The sequence below is a fragment of the Schistocerca nitens genome, chromosome 11, assembly GCF_023898315.1.
Source record: "Schistocerca nitens isolate TAMUIC-IGC-003100 chromosome 11, iqSchNite1.1, whole genome shotgun sequence".
Classification (NCBI taxonomy): domain Eukaryota; kingdom Metazoa; phylum Arthropoda; class Insecta; order Orthoptera; family Acrididae; genus Schistocerca; species Schistocerca nitens.
In genome coordinates this window covers 46,480,401-46,496,477 of record NC_064624.1, presented here as the reverse complement: position 1 = coordinate 46,496,477, position 16,077 = coordinate 46,480,401, and the positions used below count along the sequence as shown (strand labels likewise).

The window sequence follows — 16,077 nt, the reverse complement described above, 5'->3', positions numbered from 1 at the left end:
AAATTTGAACGATTACAACCCATATGGTTGACGTCGACATATGTTGCAGCTACATACCATCGCCATCACAAGTACCTAGTTTAGGAGCAAGCCCCCCCCCCCCCCCTCCTCCCCAAATGCAGGGGACATCAGTCCCCACCCACCAGCCAGAGAAGCAACAGCCTTCTCTGGCTCTTCTCGTGTGGAAGCAGTCGCTTGGGATTCTCTCTCCCAAGGTCTCCACTAATGCTACAGCGGACACTCGCCAGTGGCTACAGGAGCCAAAAGCTGCTGGTCAAAGAGCTGCACGGTCTTCCTCCATGCCTGAAGCTACTTCAGGGAAGTCCTCCCAGCAAACCCCTAAAGAGAAGTGAGAGGGCAAACAAAAAAAAGAAGTCTGCTAAGAAAAAGAAACCTCAGGTGGCCTCAACACCACTACTAGCTACCAGATCTATACCTGTGGATGAGGTGGAAATCTCAGCATCTACTGAGCACCTGGATCTCACTTGATGCCTCATCCACAATAGGAATGGATACAAATACTCAGTCGGTGGCAGCAGGTGACGCTGAAGTGTAACCTGCCTCCTTGCATGCTTCATGCCTTCCCAGCCTCACAATAACCTCATCCTCCAGTGGAACAGCAGCGGCTTTTTCCACCACCTGGCTGAGCTACAGCAACTGTTTAGGTTTACACCTGCTTTCTGCATTGCCCTCCAGGAAATCTGGTTCCTGGCAATGCGGACCCCTGACCTTCATAGCTATAGGGGATATTACAAGAACTGTAGCAACTATAATAGTGAGTCAGGTGGAGTTCTTGTCTATGGCCTGGACTCAGTATGCAGTTAACCTGTGCCCCTTCAAACCACTCTTGAAACTGTGGCTGCCAGGATAAGGACAAAGCAGGAAATAACTGCCTGCAACATATATCATCATCCGGATGGTGCAGTACCCCTGAAAGCATTGGCTACACTGATTCATCAACTCCCTAAATCTTTTCTACTTATGGGAGATTTTATCGTCCATAACCCCTTGTGGGGTGGCACTATGCTTACTGGTCAAGTTAGAGATGTCGAAACTCGACCTCTGCCTCTTAAATACTAGGGGCCCCCACACGTTTCAGTGTGGCTCATGGCACTTACTCGGCCATTGCTTTATCCCTCTGCATCCCAGGACTTCTCCCATCTGTCCACTGGAGAGCCCATGATGCCTTGTGTGGTAGTGGCCACTTCCCCATCTTCCTGTCACTCCCCCAGCACCATTCCCCCCAGATGTCTACCAAGATGGTCTTTAAACAATGCAGACTGGAAGCTTTCACCTCTGCTGTCACCATTGAAACTCCATCACATGGTACCATCAATGTGGTAGTTGAGCAGGTCACTAGAACGATCGTTTCTGTGACAGAATTAACGATCCCTTGTTCTTTATAGTGCTCCAGCGAAAACCTTGGTGGTCGCCAGAAATCGTTGAGGCCATTAAAGAGCATCGACAAGCTCTACAGTGACGTAAGTGACACTCTTCCCTAGCATAGTTAATGGCTTTGGAAGGGCTCATGCTCGCATTCTCCAGCTTATAAAAAGACGGAAACAGGCATGTTTGGAGAGGTACGTCTCGACCATTGGTGCCATACGTCACCTTCCTAAGTCTGGAAGAAGATCGGTCATGTATGTGCGTACCAGACCACGACAAGTGCTACTGGCACTAACATCAATTGTGTGTTATCCACCGACACAAAGGCAATTGCTGAGCACTACTGTTGAGCCTCTGCACCCTCAAATGGCAGATGGAAAGGAAAGCACTCTAGTTCACTGAATGTCACATTGAACCATATAATGCTCCATGTACAGAGTGGGAGTTCCTCAGCGCCCTTGCACATTGCCCTGACACAGCTCCTAGGCCAGATCAGATCCACAGTCAGATGATCAAACATCTATTGTTTGACTAAAAGCACCATCTCATTATCATCTTCAACTGGATCTGGTGCGATGGCGTCTTTCCATCGCAACGGTGGGAGAGCACCATTATTCCAGTGCTCAAACCCGGTAAAAACCCACTTGATGTGGATAGCTATTGGGCCATCAGCATCACCAACGTTCTTTTTAAGCTGTTAGAATGTATGGTAAGTCGACAGTTGTGTTGGGTCCTGGAGTCATGTGGCCTACTGGCTCCATGCCAGGGCAGTTTCCGCCAGGGTCACTCTACCATTGATAATCTAGTTTCCCTTGAGTCTGCCGTCTGAACAGCCTTTTCCAGATGCTAACACCTGGTTGCCATCTTTTTTGATTTATGAAAAGCTTAAGACACGACCTGGCGAAATCATATCATTGCCACATTATATGAGTGGGGTCTCCAGAGCCCATGCCAGATTTTTATGCAAAATCTCCTATCGCTCTGTACTGTCCGTGTCCAAGTTGGGGCCTCCCGTAGTTTGCCCCACATTCAGGAGAATGGGGTCCTGCAGGGCTCTGTATTGAGTGTATCTCTATTTTTAGTGGCCATTAACTGCCTTGCAGCAACTGTCAGGCCATCGGTCTCACCTTCTCTGTACGCAGAAGACTTACTTACGTATTTCATGCAGCTCCTCCAGTACTGGTGTTGCTGAGCAGTGCCTACAGGGAACCATTCACAAGGTGCAGTCATGGGGTCTAGCCCACAGGTTCTGGTTTTCAGCTGCGAAGTTGTGTGTAACGTCCTTCTGTCGGTGTCGTACCATTCATCCGGAGCCAGAACTTTACCTTAAGGATGATCCACTCACTGTAATGGAGACATATCAATTCTTACGACTGGATTTCAGCACGTGATTGATGTGACTTTCTCATCTTGGTAAGCTGAAGTGGAACTGCTGGCAGCACTTCAATGTCCTCTGGTGCCTGAGCAACACCAACTGGGGTGCAGATCGCACTAAGCTGCTGCAGCTCTATAGAGCCCTTGTTCAATCTCGTTTTGACTATGGGAAACTGGTTTATTGTTTGGTGGCACCCTCAGCGATATGTTTACTCTACCCAGATGACGCAACAGGAGGTTTCAGGACGAGTCCAGTGACCAGGTCGGAGTCCCTCCATTGAAGGTTAGACATGCACAACTGCTCGCCAGGTATGTTGCACACATTCATAGTTCTCCAGAGCATCCACATTACCATCTCCTTATCCCATACACGGTATTTCATCTCCTGCATCGTAGGCCCAGGTCAGGGCTTATGACTGCAGTTCGCAACTGATCTTGTCTGTCTGAGGTGGAGTCCTTGCTTTTGCCACCTATGCTCAAGATCCATTCATGTGCACCTCCATGGTGTACACTGAAGCTGAAGCTTTGCCTGGACCATTCACAGGGTGCTAATGGATGAGTTAACTCTGCAGCTCTCGGCTGTCACTTCCTCTCGATTCTTGACAAGTACCGGGACCGTGAAGTGGTTTACTCGGACTGCTCCATGGGTGATGGTCACATTGTCTTTGCATATGTTCATGGAGAACATACAGAACAGCACTCCTTGTCAGACGGCTGCAGTGTTTGGACTGCAAGGCTGGCAGCCATTTCTCGTGCTCTTGAGCACATCCAATGTGCCATAGCAAGTCGTTTCTTCTCTGTGCTGACTCCTTGAGCAGCCTACAAGCTACCTGCACCATCGATTGGTAGCGACCATCCAAGAATCCATCTATGCCCTGGAACGGTCCAGTCATTCCGTGTTGTTTGTGTGGACCCCAGGCCACTGTTGTTTGTGTGGACCCCAGGCCACATTGGAACCCCAGGAAGTGAACTTTCCGACAGGCTGGTCAAACGGGCTAAACGGAAACCACTTATGGAGGTCGGCATCCCTGTAACTGACCTGTGATCATTATTACACCACAAGGTTTTTCAGGTTTGGGAGACTGAATGGCATAATCTCAGTATGCACAACAAACTCTGCGCCCTTAAGGAGACTACAAATGTGTAAAAGACTCCATGCAAGCCTGTCGCAGGGACTCTGTGGTTCTCTGCTGGCTCCACATTGGCCATACATGCCCTAAATCGCTCCAGGCAAATGCTGGGATGGTTCCTTTGAAAGGGCACGGCCGACTTCCTTCCCTAATCCCATGAGACTGATAACCTTGCTGTCTGGTCTCCTCCTCCAAAACAAACAAAACCAAACAAATGACGGCCATACATGGCTAACACATAGCTACTTCCTCTGTCGTGAGGACCCACGTTGGTGTCACTGTGGCTCACATATGACTGTCATCCACATCTTGCTGGACTGCTGACTTTTAACCACTCTACGGCAGACTTTTAACCTTCCTAGAACCCCACCTTCGGTGTTGTGTAACAATGTTTCAAACCGCAGATTTAATTTTAGGTTTTATTTGTGAGGGGGTTTCGTCATACAATCCAAGGGTGGGCATTTAGCCTTCTCTCTGAGGTCGCCACCCTCCCTCCATTGTAACTCTGTCGCACTTTCTTTTCATTTGTTTGTCTTCGTTGTCATCTTTTCCCTACATGTGCTCTTCTCACCTTGTCTTTTTGAGGTGGACGTTTTAATTGTTGCAGAGTGGCTGGCTCATCCTCATTTATTATTGTGATCAGCCAGCCCAGACTATATGCTCTATGGTTTTAAAACCTTCTTCTGCTTTTCTTTGTGGCGTATTTTTTCCCCATTTTTTGTTCATTCCATTCATTTTCCTGTTAGGTGTGCTGGTGAGTGTTTTTGTACCTTGAGCCTTGCTTCCGTCAGGAAAAAATTGTCTGATGACCCTGTAGTTTTGTCCCTTTATACTCAAAACCAACCACCTGATCAAGTTTGCTCTTTATAATATTGTTACATTCCTTCCTGGATTTTCCATTACTTGTTGTTGATCCAACATTGAAATTTGTCCCATAATTCTGAGACCATGAATAAAACTAACTGCAGTTCTGTCTTTATCAGTGATGAAAAAGTAGAAAACACACTGCTATATTATTGAAAGAGAATGTGGAGTATGATAATTCAGTTGAATATTGGGTAGTAGTATTGACAGCATGATTCAGGACCATGTGTGCAACACAGAAGTGTGTTCAAAAGAAGGATTCTAGAACATAAATATGTAAATTAAGTTAAGGCTGTACAGAGAATACCATGCCTTGATGCACAATGAAAAGGCAATTTACTCGATAAACTCTACGTAAATAGGTGTGCCAGGCAGACGAAAGGAAGGTAAGACAGACAGTACTTCATTGAAACAAGTTGCTTTCAAATATGAAGTCCAGTCAAAAGAAGTGTGTCAAAAAACATTGCTTCACATATTTTGCATCACCCAGCAATGAAAACTCTCTCTTCAACGTAAACTGGAAAGTGGAGTGACCACTCCTGAAGATGGTTGAGGAAAATATTTGTGTAGGCCACATGTCATATCAAATGATGACAGGTCCCTGATTCAAGAACTCAGTTTGAGTTTCTCGAAGTAAGAATAAATCTTCGAAAGAATGTCTGTACCACAATCTCAGTCTGTGCAGAAATTAATGATTCTTTATGATATCAGCTTCAGATGAGATACAAATGCACAACATAGAACTTAGTCAGTTGTTATGCAAAAGCAGACTGAGCGTACAAACTGCTAAAAAAACAACACAGAAATGGCTACAAAGGAACAATATATATGTTACATGCATGGACGTACAACACGTTCTACTTTGTCATAAATTGGCACATTCCATAGTATTCTGCCAGAGACAGTTGCCGTCATATAATATCATGGTTCATGACTTTGGTACTTAACTAACACGGTAAATTTAGGGGATGGATCTGGTGCAAGGTGTCATTCAGCCAAAATAGTTTCCTGTCTGATTGAATTTGTGATGCTTGAAAAAGGTATGGGACACAAACTAATTATATGGTCTGACCACCATGTTGGGCAGAACGATAACTGGAGAATTTTAGCACTTTATTCCTATCTGGTCAACTGCAAGTACTGTGTGGAAATACATAAAAAGTTTTTATGTTAGAGTGATAGTTTCCTGCCTTGTGACAGGAACTTTGCAGTGATTGAGGAAAGAAAGTGTCAAAAGCTATGGCTCCTTTAGAATGGAAACATGTCATTGCTTAGGCCACTGTAGTACCTTCGAAGTTGACCATACAGGAGATGATGGAAGACAAGGGCATCGGATCTGTTGAGCTGGTTCTCAAAATGCCACCTACTTTGAAAATTACTGCTGTGCTCTGGCTGAAGCTATGCAGTGATGATCATCAAGGCATAAGCGGTTTCATCCATGTGAAAGACATTGTATTGTGAAACATGTTTTTGAACATGAAGTAGAAGAAATTCTGTTGCATTTTGGTTTTTGGTTGCTCTACAATGGGGTACTGAAACTTGTAAGGAGAAGAAAGGCAATCTATTGGATGTGACGAAATACAGGGAATCAAAATCCAGGCATTTTATGAAAACATTCAGTGTGCCAACTGAGTGTAATGTGCCAGCTTTCGGCTCAACTTCATAACAAACTCATGTTCTATTACTTATTTAAGACCAAAGCAATCAGTTTACTATAAATATTAGTTTGTATCTTGATATAATTTTTTTATTTAAAACTTTGAGACTCTAGGCAACCTTATAGTTCTAGTGGAGTGTGATATACAGCAATGCTGTATATCAGTTGCTATAAACTGTTTTTCCATTTTAATAGTTATGTATTTTCTAAAACCTATCCTTAGTGCAATTTTAAAAAGCACAACCAACGATTTTCAACAGTCTGCATCTGCAAACAATAAATATCTGCTATTACATTTTTATTAACGGTTTTTGTCGATTTCCTAAAAACTTGGAAATATACCATACAGCGTTATTCATGCACATGCTTCATTTTGCTATGATTATGTGCATCTATCAGGTGACACTAATTGAGAATATGATTGATTGGTACCTTCTTCCAGCCACTAGGAAACTTCCATGGGCTCAGAGATGTTTGATATGCTGCTGTTAGAGGAGGAACAAGTTTAGTGTAATATGAGTGGTATTGTACAGCCATCTCATATTGCCCAGGTGCCTTTTCTCTATTAAGTGAGTACACAGTATAAAATCAACATAAATTGATCATCTCAGAATCTGTCATTATGATGTTTATGCTGGTACTGAAAGGAGGAACTCCATTATGATATTCCACAATGAAATAGATTTGAAAGAGATAATTGAATATTTGGCCTTGTGTCTGTTATCTTCAGTTTGTGTGCCAATAGGGCAACTGATAGTGATTTCAGTCCAGCTACTGACACTGTGTGCTGATTGCTTACTGTGAAAATTCAATCAAGATGTGTAATGTTAATGCTTTGAAATTGGTCCTATGATGTACTGAGTTTCAGGGTAGTGAACAGAGCTGATTTCAGAATGTCTCTCTACAGTCCCATGCATGGGTCAAGGCCATCTACCACTGAGTATCTACCCTGTTAAAACCACCAGCTGCCTGTCAGTCAAGCAACATCTAAAAGTATGAAGTTAGGCATATATTGTAATAGTTAATGTATACTTAAACAGGTTGTTTAAACGAATTTAAATGCAGTGACAACTAAATAAGAAAATGTAAACACAGTGACAAAGTTAAGTTGGATGGTGTACTGTCAATGTAAGACACAAAAATATAAATGGCCATCCTTAAAATCATTAAATTGAATTATATAGGATCACATAGCAAGGTTGAACACTTCAGATTGAAGATAATGCAGTTCAATTATGTGAATAATTATGAATATTTGACAGTTCCGATTTCACATTAGCTTATGTAACTGGGGAATCTAAGTCCAGCTGGGTGTTAATCATCAGTGATGCTGTGTCACTGTCAATCAAAGTTAAGTACAAAACAGAACTATCAGTTGCGCAAAGTGAAAGTTCGTCAGTCACAATAACATACAACAATTTAATGTAATGAGAAAATGCCAAAATCCTCATGTATTGCTCAAAATCTTACCATCCATACAATTTTAGAGAGCTGAAATGACACAACTGGTTGGCTGCCCATAGACTTCGGTTCAATTACTGTCAAAACCTATGCAGACTTAACAGTAACAGTTCACCGGCCCAGACTATGTGAGAAACACACATACATTACCAAAGACTATGAGGCACAGCAGAACTGTTTATTTAAAACATCAAGAAACCATACCATACTAGTCATTTTCAAAACATCTTACAAAACTTAATTAAAATAAGTGATTGAAAGTACATTGTTCTTATTGAAACTAATCAACTTGAAATAAACACCTTCCCATACTGGTCACTTTGGAAGCTTACCAAACATTCTAAGATAATATACATTAAATATCAGTGAAAACATGATAACCAGCCATCATATGCAACTGTTAAAATAAGTCAATACAAGGAAATATTACTGTAGAAACGAGTTTGTCATATCAGATGAGATCATAATTTCCCACTCATTTACATAGTGCTTTAAGGTACTATGTAGCACATACCAAATTCGAAGTACAACCAATTGAACTGGACCCATCTTGATCACACTGCATAATAGTTAATTTGTCAAAAATACCTTAACACAAATTCACTAAGGATGATGGATTTAATTTGATTTTGGCAGAGAAGCTAAGACAGCTTTGGTCTAACCTGGCACCAAAACAGTTTATTGTGCAGTATTGCTCACTGTATATCTAGTAAAGCCAACCAGTGCCCTTAGATAGTGCAAGGAGTCTCTCTACCCATTATTTGTTAGACACAATTTCTTCACTTCTAGTTGCACTGAAAATTCTGTCTCTTTGCTCTCCAATGTCATGCATTGGAACATTAGGTGTGATGCAGTTTCTTCACTCTCATCACAGATGCTACATTTATGGTCTTCTTCCATTATACCCATTGTATGTAGGTGTGTTTTTAAAAATTCACATGACTGGTCATCAGTCCAAACATGAGTTTAATCTCTTTCCTCTTCGAGCCCAGGGTTACAGAGCATCTTTTAAAGCGCAACTTTGGCATCGTTACTTTACCATGTTTTTGCTTATAGACCTTGGTCTAGTATTCTATGTGCTTCTTCTAAGCCAGTTCCATAGTTCGTTTGATCATAGCATTGGTGATTATCAGAACAGGTACTGGTCCACTGAATGGAGTCTTTGCCCCCATCTTGGCCAATCTGTCAGCTTCTTTATTGCCACTGATCCCTGAGTGACCAAGGACCCATATTAAGTTTCCGCTATTGAATCCCGTAACTCCACCAAAGCCCTGTGACATTCTGCAATAATAATGTATTGTGCTGCAGGAGCTCCCAATAATTTCAGGGCTACCTTGCTGTCTGAATAGATGTAGATGCTATGGTCCTTGTAGCACCTATATATATTCTCCTCCACACACGCCTTGATTGCAGTAATTTCAGCTTGGAATACCAAGGCCAGTTTTCCTAGAGAGATGATGCCCTCCAGTTTTGGCTGAACCCTGTACACCCCGCCCCCAGCACCTTGGTCTGATTTTGACCCATCAGTGAACCAGACAGTGTCCTCTGCATGGTGTCAAACTGTTTTCCCACTGCTCCCTGCTTCCAATTATTGTATTGTAAGGTTTGTTGAAGCAGTTGGGAGTTGTTATGTAGTCAGGCGGCATTTCTCAAGCCATTCCTATATTTGCCTCACTATTTTAGTGTGTGAGTCTGGATATCCCAATGTGATCCAGTTTTTACCCGTTTTGAGTGTGTATGCACCAGCTGCTGCCTTCATCTTAACCCAAAGATGTAGTGGAGGCATGTCCAGCATGACTTACATCCCAGTGGTTGGTGTGCTACTAATTCTCCCTGTTGTGGCAAAGCAGGCCAGTTTGTGCACCTTAGCAAGCTCCTTAGCTGCAGCCTGCTGTTGTACATTCTTCCACGACACTACGGCCCCATAGGAGATCCTAAGTCTAACCACTGTTGTGTGTGTCCAGTGCATACATCAGGATCTTAGGCCCCAGTTTTTGCCACAAGGCCTTCTGGTACTCACTAGAGTACAATTTGCCTTGAAGCAGATGCTCTTAATGTGAAGGGTTCATGTTAGCTTCTCATCAAAGATTATTTCTAGATATTTCACTATCCCCTTCACAGATAGAGTTTCATCGAAAAGCTTTAGATGTGCTTCTTCGTGATTAGTACCACAACAGTCTTGTTAGGATTATCGTTTAGGTCCTATGTAATGTACCAGTCTTGCACAATGTCCAGTGCACTTTGTGCCATATTCCTAACTGTGTCAGCAAATTTGCCGGGTATTACTATGACAAGGTCATCTGCGTATCCATGGCAAAAGCATTGTCTGTAATTTAGTTCCCCAATGAGTTCGTTCTCAAGTAGATTCCACAATAAAGTGGACAACACTCCTTGTGGACACCCTCTAGTGGTGTTAATTACTATTTTTTCATTCATCATGTGACCTCTACCCACCTTCCACTATGCATGGCCCTAGTCCACCTACATATAGTGGTCACTAGGTCATGCACCTCTGTTGACCTAACCATGGAATCAAAGGTTGTGTTACTAAAAGCCCCCTTGACGCCCAGGAAGATGCAGAGGGCTGTTTCTTGAATAGAAAGTGCTTTCTCCACCCTCCCAACAAATAGTTGGAGAGCTGTCTCACTTGATTTACCTGGTTATGTGTGTTAGTTTGAATGTAGAGGAGCCCTAGTTAGCCTCCTCTCCCCGGCATGTACATTAACTCGACTGATTGGTCTCATATCCTTGGCCTTCGTATGATCAATTCTCCCTGGCTTTGGAATAAAGACAACCTTCACTGCCCTCCAGGCATTGGGAATGACTCCCACTGCTAGGCTAACCCTGAATAACATGCAGAGGACTCTTATAAGATTATCTCCTATTTGTTTTAAGAGAGCTGGAAACATTCCATCTGGACCAGGTGACTTGACCGATTAGAATGTTGCCACCGCCCATTGGATTTTACTGAAATTGACACACTCCTTGGCTGATTCCCAGTCCTCTCTTTGAGTGCCTGAGAACCATTGTCTTTCAGGGGTCGCATTCTGCTCTATGTTATCCGCCAGAGCATATTGAGGAAAATGAGTTTTGAGGAGCAGTTCCAGTGTCTCATGTGCTGTCTCTGTATTTTCCCCATCGTCCTTCCTCAATTAACCTCCTGGATTAGTTGGTACTCTGGTGAGGATTTTGTGAAGCCTGGCTTGAGATAAGCATCTTCCCATGCTGGTCACTTTAGAACCTTACAAAACATTCTGAGATAAATATTACATTAATTATCAGTGAAAACATGATAAATTGCCATCATATGCAACTGTTACAGTAATTAAACTCAAGGAAATATTTCTATACAAACAAACGTGTCATATCAGGTGAGATTGTAATTTCCTGCTCATTTACATGGTGCTTTAGGTTACTACGTAGCACTTACCAAGTTTGAATTACAACCAATTGAACTTGGCACATCTTGATCACACTGTATAATAGTTAATTTGTCAAAAATAGTATCTAATACACATTTGATAAGGATAAGGGTGTAATGTAAAATATGCTGTCTTTTGGTGTATGGAATTGTGGAGTACATTTAGCTCTGGTCAAATTAATTGAGTAGTTCTAATCAAATTGTAGATATCCTGGATCCAGTTGAGTTCCAGTCAAACTATGTATTCACTGTACAGTTTGATGTATTGTTTATGCTTGTAGCAGTTTTGGCTTACATGTAGTACTATTTAGCATTATTGTAATCAGTGTTTATAAAATTAATTAATGAAAAACTATACAGGGCTCTATTTAACTCCTGAAGTTGGGTTGTACAGTTTGAAATAGTACTGTTGAATTCAATTTTAGTGTTTTTCTATATAATATTTGTGAATAATTTTTTATAGCTGGAAAGTGACAAATTAGCAGTTGGCTATGCAACTGATTTTTTGAGAGATCAGTCAGCAAAGTTAGAATATTTGATTTGTTGCATCCTTTGTTTATTGCTGCCCCTCACTAATTTTGACCGCATTCATCTTTTGTTTGTCAATGAGTTTATGATTATGTTTAAATGAGTGACAAAAATTCTACTTGCCATCATAGCACTGACCTTGGGAAAGTCCAAAAATTGCTTAAAGATTCAAGTGCAAAAGTTACATGAATGTGAATTTAAATACTGCCTCACAGTTGTCGACCTTTTCTCACAGGAAACTAACCCCAATGGATAGTAGGTTATCGGCATTTCTCTTGACTTAGAAGGAACATAGTTCACCAGAGCAAAATATTAAATGTATAGATTTTCATGTTTCAATGTTAAATGGGAAATGTTCAGGGTCAATCAATCCTGTGCATTTGATGGTGGATTCACATTACTATCTCATGTATAATATTTGAAAGTTTGAATGCATGACAGATTTTCAGTTACCTTCATTATTTGTTCAAATTAATTTCCAGTGGTGCTTACAAAGACTTGATACCATATATTGTAGTTTATAAAATTCATTTGTTTCTTCAAAAAATTGCCTCCAAAATTGAGGTGTGTTACACTCAAATTTAATATAACAAGTCCAGTGTTCCAGTCAAAATTCCCAGTTGCCTTAAAAATGGCCATATATTCAATGCTGCAGGAAATCTATTTCTATCTGGTAACATTGGATTCAATTGGCAGAAGAAATGCACCATTGCAACGAACATGTTACAGAGATTCACAAGCTTTGTTGAGATATTTCTCTTGGAACACCAGCTGATTGCGTACAAATCACTCTGTCCTTCCTCCTCTCTCTTCAGGGATGACCTGACCTGGGCTTATTGGTTACTGTTGTTTCATGTTTTTGCTATTGACTGTGCACACTTGTTTGTGGTTGTGACATGCCATAGTCCCTAGAAGTACTCCCAATCGTGAAGACATGCAAAACAGCTTGTCTCACATCAAGCGAGTGTTCTGTTTTGCTATACTTATAGTTCCCTGCAAGTAAGCAATCACTGAGTGAATACCTCAGTCATAGTAGTTACTGGATACCATACCATACAGGCAGCTACAAACTTTCGAGCTAAAGGAATACATACGTATATTGTTGTTGTATGATCTTATTTGTTCACTAGATATGTAACCACAGCAGTGTGCAGCTCTTGATGGAGTGACACTTGAATGCATTGCTCTTTTGTGACTGCATGCAAGCAGTACTGACAGCATAACAACACCACTGCAAAATATTTCTGATCACTGCTGTAGCCTAGCAAAACACTCCAAATACTGTTATTTGCAGAGACTCTTTGAGCTGCTTGCTGCAACTTGTTTGCAGTACATATATGATCGCTATGCTTTACTGAGAAGGTACTACAAATATGGAACAATTTTTTTCCTGATAAATTACAGACCAGCTAAGGTTTTACATTTATTTATGCTACTCCTTCTTCTGTACACATTTTTCTTTCCACGCACCTGACGTTCGGTTTCTACCTTGTCTTTTTGGAACTGTTATGCTGTGGAGAATTTACCAACTCAATCCTGTTTCGGTATTTGGTTTGGTTTTAAATATCTTGCTAATTTATACAAGCTTCTTGTAGGTCTTTGTGCACTCTTGTAAGGCATTGAGATTTTTTAATGGTTTTAGTACTGCTACACAGTTTTTCTTCTCAGTATGCTAAGACTCATTAACCTTGTGTGCCAAATTTTGTCTCCAGTTATTTTCCTACATATTTATCTATACTTCTGTATTGTTTCTGAATTTAAATGTTTGTGGTGGTTTTCTGTTTCCTAATATCTTTTCTTTTTGGTAATTTTCACTATCTTTTGTTGATTCTAAAATTAGTAATTGTGATACAGATGTGTATTCTGTGTGATACAGATGTGTATTTTGGCCAAATGACTACCTTGCAAGTTGGAGGTTCTGCAATTTTGGAGAATGAATTTTTACTATAAACATCTTCTGTTAATTGAAATGCAGAGTCCATGTTTTATAGTCTTCCTCTTGTGGTCCCATTTTCCCCACCATTTGGCTACATGACTTCTCATAGATCCTTAAATTTGTCTTCCCCTGACCCTCCCACACTTCGTATTTAGTTACCCATTACTGCTTCACTGCAGCTTATCAGAGGAGACGAGTAGTCATGCTTTTCCTACTGTTTTTCTTTCTCTCTGTTCTGTGGTTTCTCTACATTGTCAGCATTGCTAAATTATCTACAAAAGTTGAACAAACAATTTTGACATTATCAATTTTCTAACCAAGTAGTATTCAACTTCTGGTAGTAGATTCTGAGAGCAGCTCCATCTGTTCAATATTCACTTTTCTAGTATAGTCTGAAAGAAGAATGGAGTTAGTACATTGCCTTGGCTAAAGTCTGTTCTTATCTCAAATGAGGCTGTAGTTCTTTTAAGAAGACCCGTGTTGTCTTCTGTATTTCAGATTCTTTAAGAATTTTGAAATAAAGCAGTCTTGCTTGATAGTCATAAGCCTTCTAAAATGTTACAGATGTATTCCAATAGTATTTTGCTCCTTTAGTCCTCTATCAATTTGGCCATCACAGGACCATCCTGTCCTAAGCCATCTCTGATATATCTTGTATTTTAGAATTCTGCTGTTGTCTCCTTGAACTTTTCATGGAATTTCATTGAATCATATGTGAACATGGTTATCAGTTATTCTAGGCCAGGAATCTTACTTTTATTATTCAGTGGTAATGGTCAATTTCAACATATATCTATGTCTGACTCCGGAATTCATCATCTTTTTGGAATTGTGCTTTGTTTCTGTCTGATATTCTCAAATCATATTATTGATGTCCTCGTATCTTTTTAGTGGTGTATGCTAAATGTCTTTTTCTTTGCAGTTTTCCTTTTTTCTTACATCTAGTCAGGCAGACATTCATAAATGAAAACATTTTCTACCAGGACTGATATGGAATGTACTTATTCAAAATTAATTTGGCAGTTGTACAATTCTCATGTGGTAGCTCAGTGTGATGTCTGAATCCTTTATAATTCCTTTTGAGGTAATACTTTTGTGTTAACCATGTTTACAAATTCCATTTTCTTTACAAGATGGGAGTCTTTGTAATCTGTATGCCTAGACATTGGTAGTACTTCATGTACTAATTTCTATCAAAGTCATGTCATACTGCACATCTTAATATCAACTCCCCAAGCACTAGGCATGACATTTAATAACACTGACTTAGTTCATAGTAAGCTGTCACTTGAGAATGGCATAACAGTCAAAATTCCAGTTGTGAATAAATTCATTTAATAGCAGTTTGGGCAGATAATGTTCTCATCTCCATTCTGTGCCAGTCTGAGGATAAAAGTTTAATAAAATCTGTATGTTTTCCTCTGGAACTTCATCAGATGCTTCTCAACGTTGTTCTGAGGACTGTTTTACCTTCTGCATTGTTATCCTGATCTATTGGTGCATGTGCATTAATTATTGTGTACCTCTCACCCAAATATTGAATTATTGCAGGGAGAGAGACTTCTGGAGGTAATGAAAAATTTGGATTTTGGATTGTTTGGGGGAAGAGGCAAAACAGTGAGGTCATTGGTCTAATCGGATTAGGAAAGGATGGGGAAGGAAGTCGGCCATGCCCTTTCAAAGGAACCATCCCGGCATTTGCCTGGAGTGATTTAGGGAAATAATGGAAAACCTAAATCCGGATGGTCGGGTGTGGGATTGAACCGTTGTCCTCCCAAAAAATTTGGTACCGTTTGCAACATAATTGCCATTTATGAATGCAGAGCCTATTTCTGTAGTAGTTTCGCGAATTTCTTCCAAGTGTTCTCTGTGAAGAATCTACAGTTCTCTGATTGTGGTATTTCCTCATCTGTGAATGTGATATTTTGTAATGCCAATTTTAACTTGTCCATTTACAATGTGTGAAACTATTTGGAGGTTGCCAATATTTATTAATGTTTGTATATTTAATGGTCCAACCCTGTATGTAGTTCTGGGTGTGAACTTAAGGTTGGGTTTAGGAGTCACTCCTCACCTCTGCAAGTTGGTCTGGGCTGCCCAGAGCACAAAGGTCCAAATGTGTCACTTACGATGATGGATTCATCTGTCATTGCATGGCAGTTTTCATAACGGAAAAAAAGTGAAAGAAAATTTTACACAAAGTGTAAGTGCATAAAAGATTAAAGATGTTATTGGTCACTTGCCTTTGTGAAGTGTCTAGTAGGAAGTATGGCTACAACCAAATTACTGACTTGTGTAGTTATTTACAGTACTGAAGACA

General features: G+C 40.7%; 1 protein-coding gene across 7 annotated transcripts in view; it reads left to right on the top strand.

Moving 5' to 3' along the window:
- The window catches only part of LOC126213285 (zinc finger protein 665-like), a 115,413-nt gene that overhangs the window by 66,850 nt on the left and 32,486 nt on the right, over nucleotides 1–16,077 (top strand). The window lies entirely within an intron of this gene.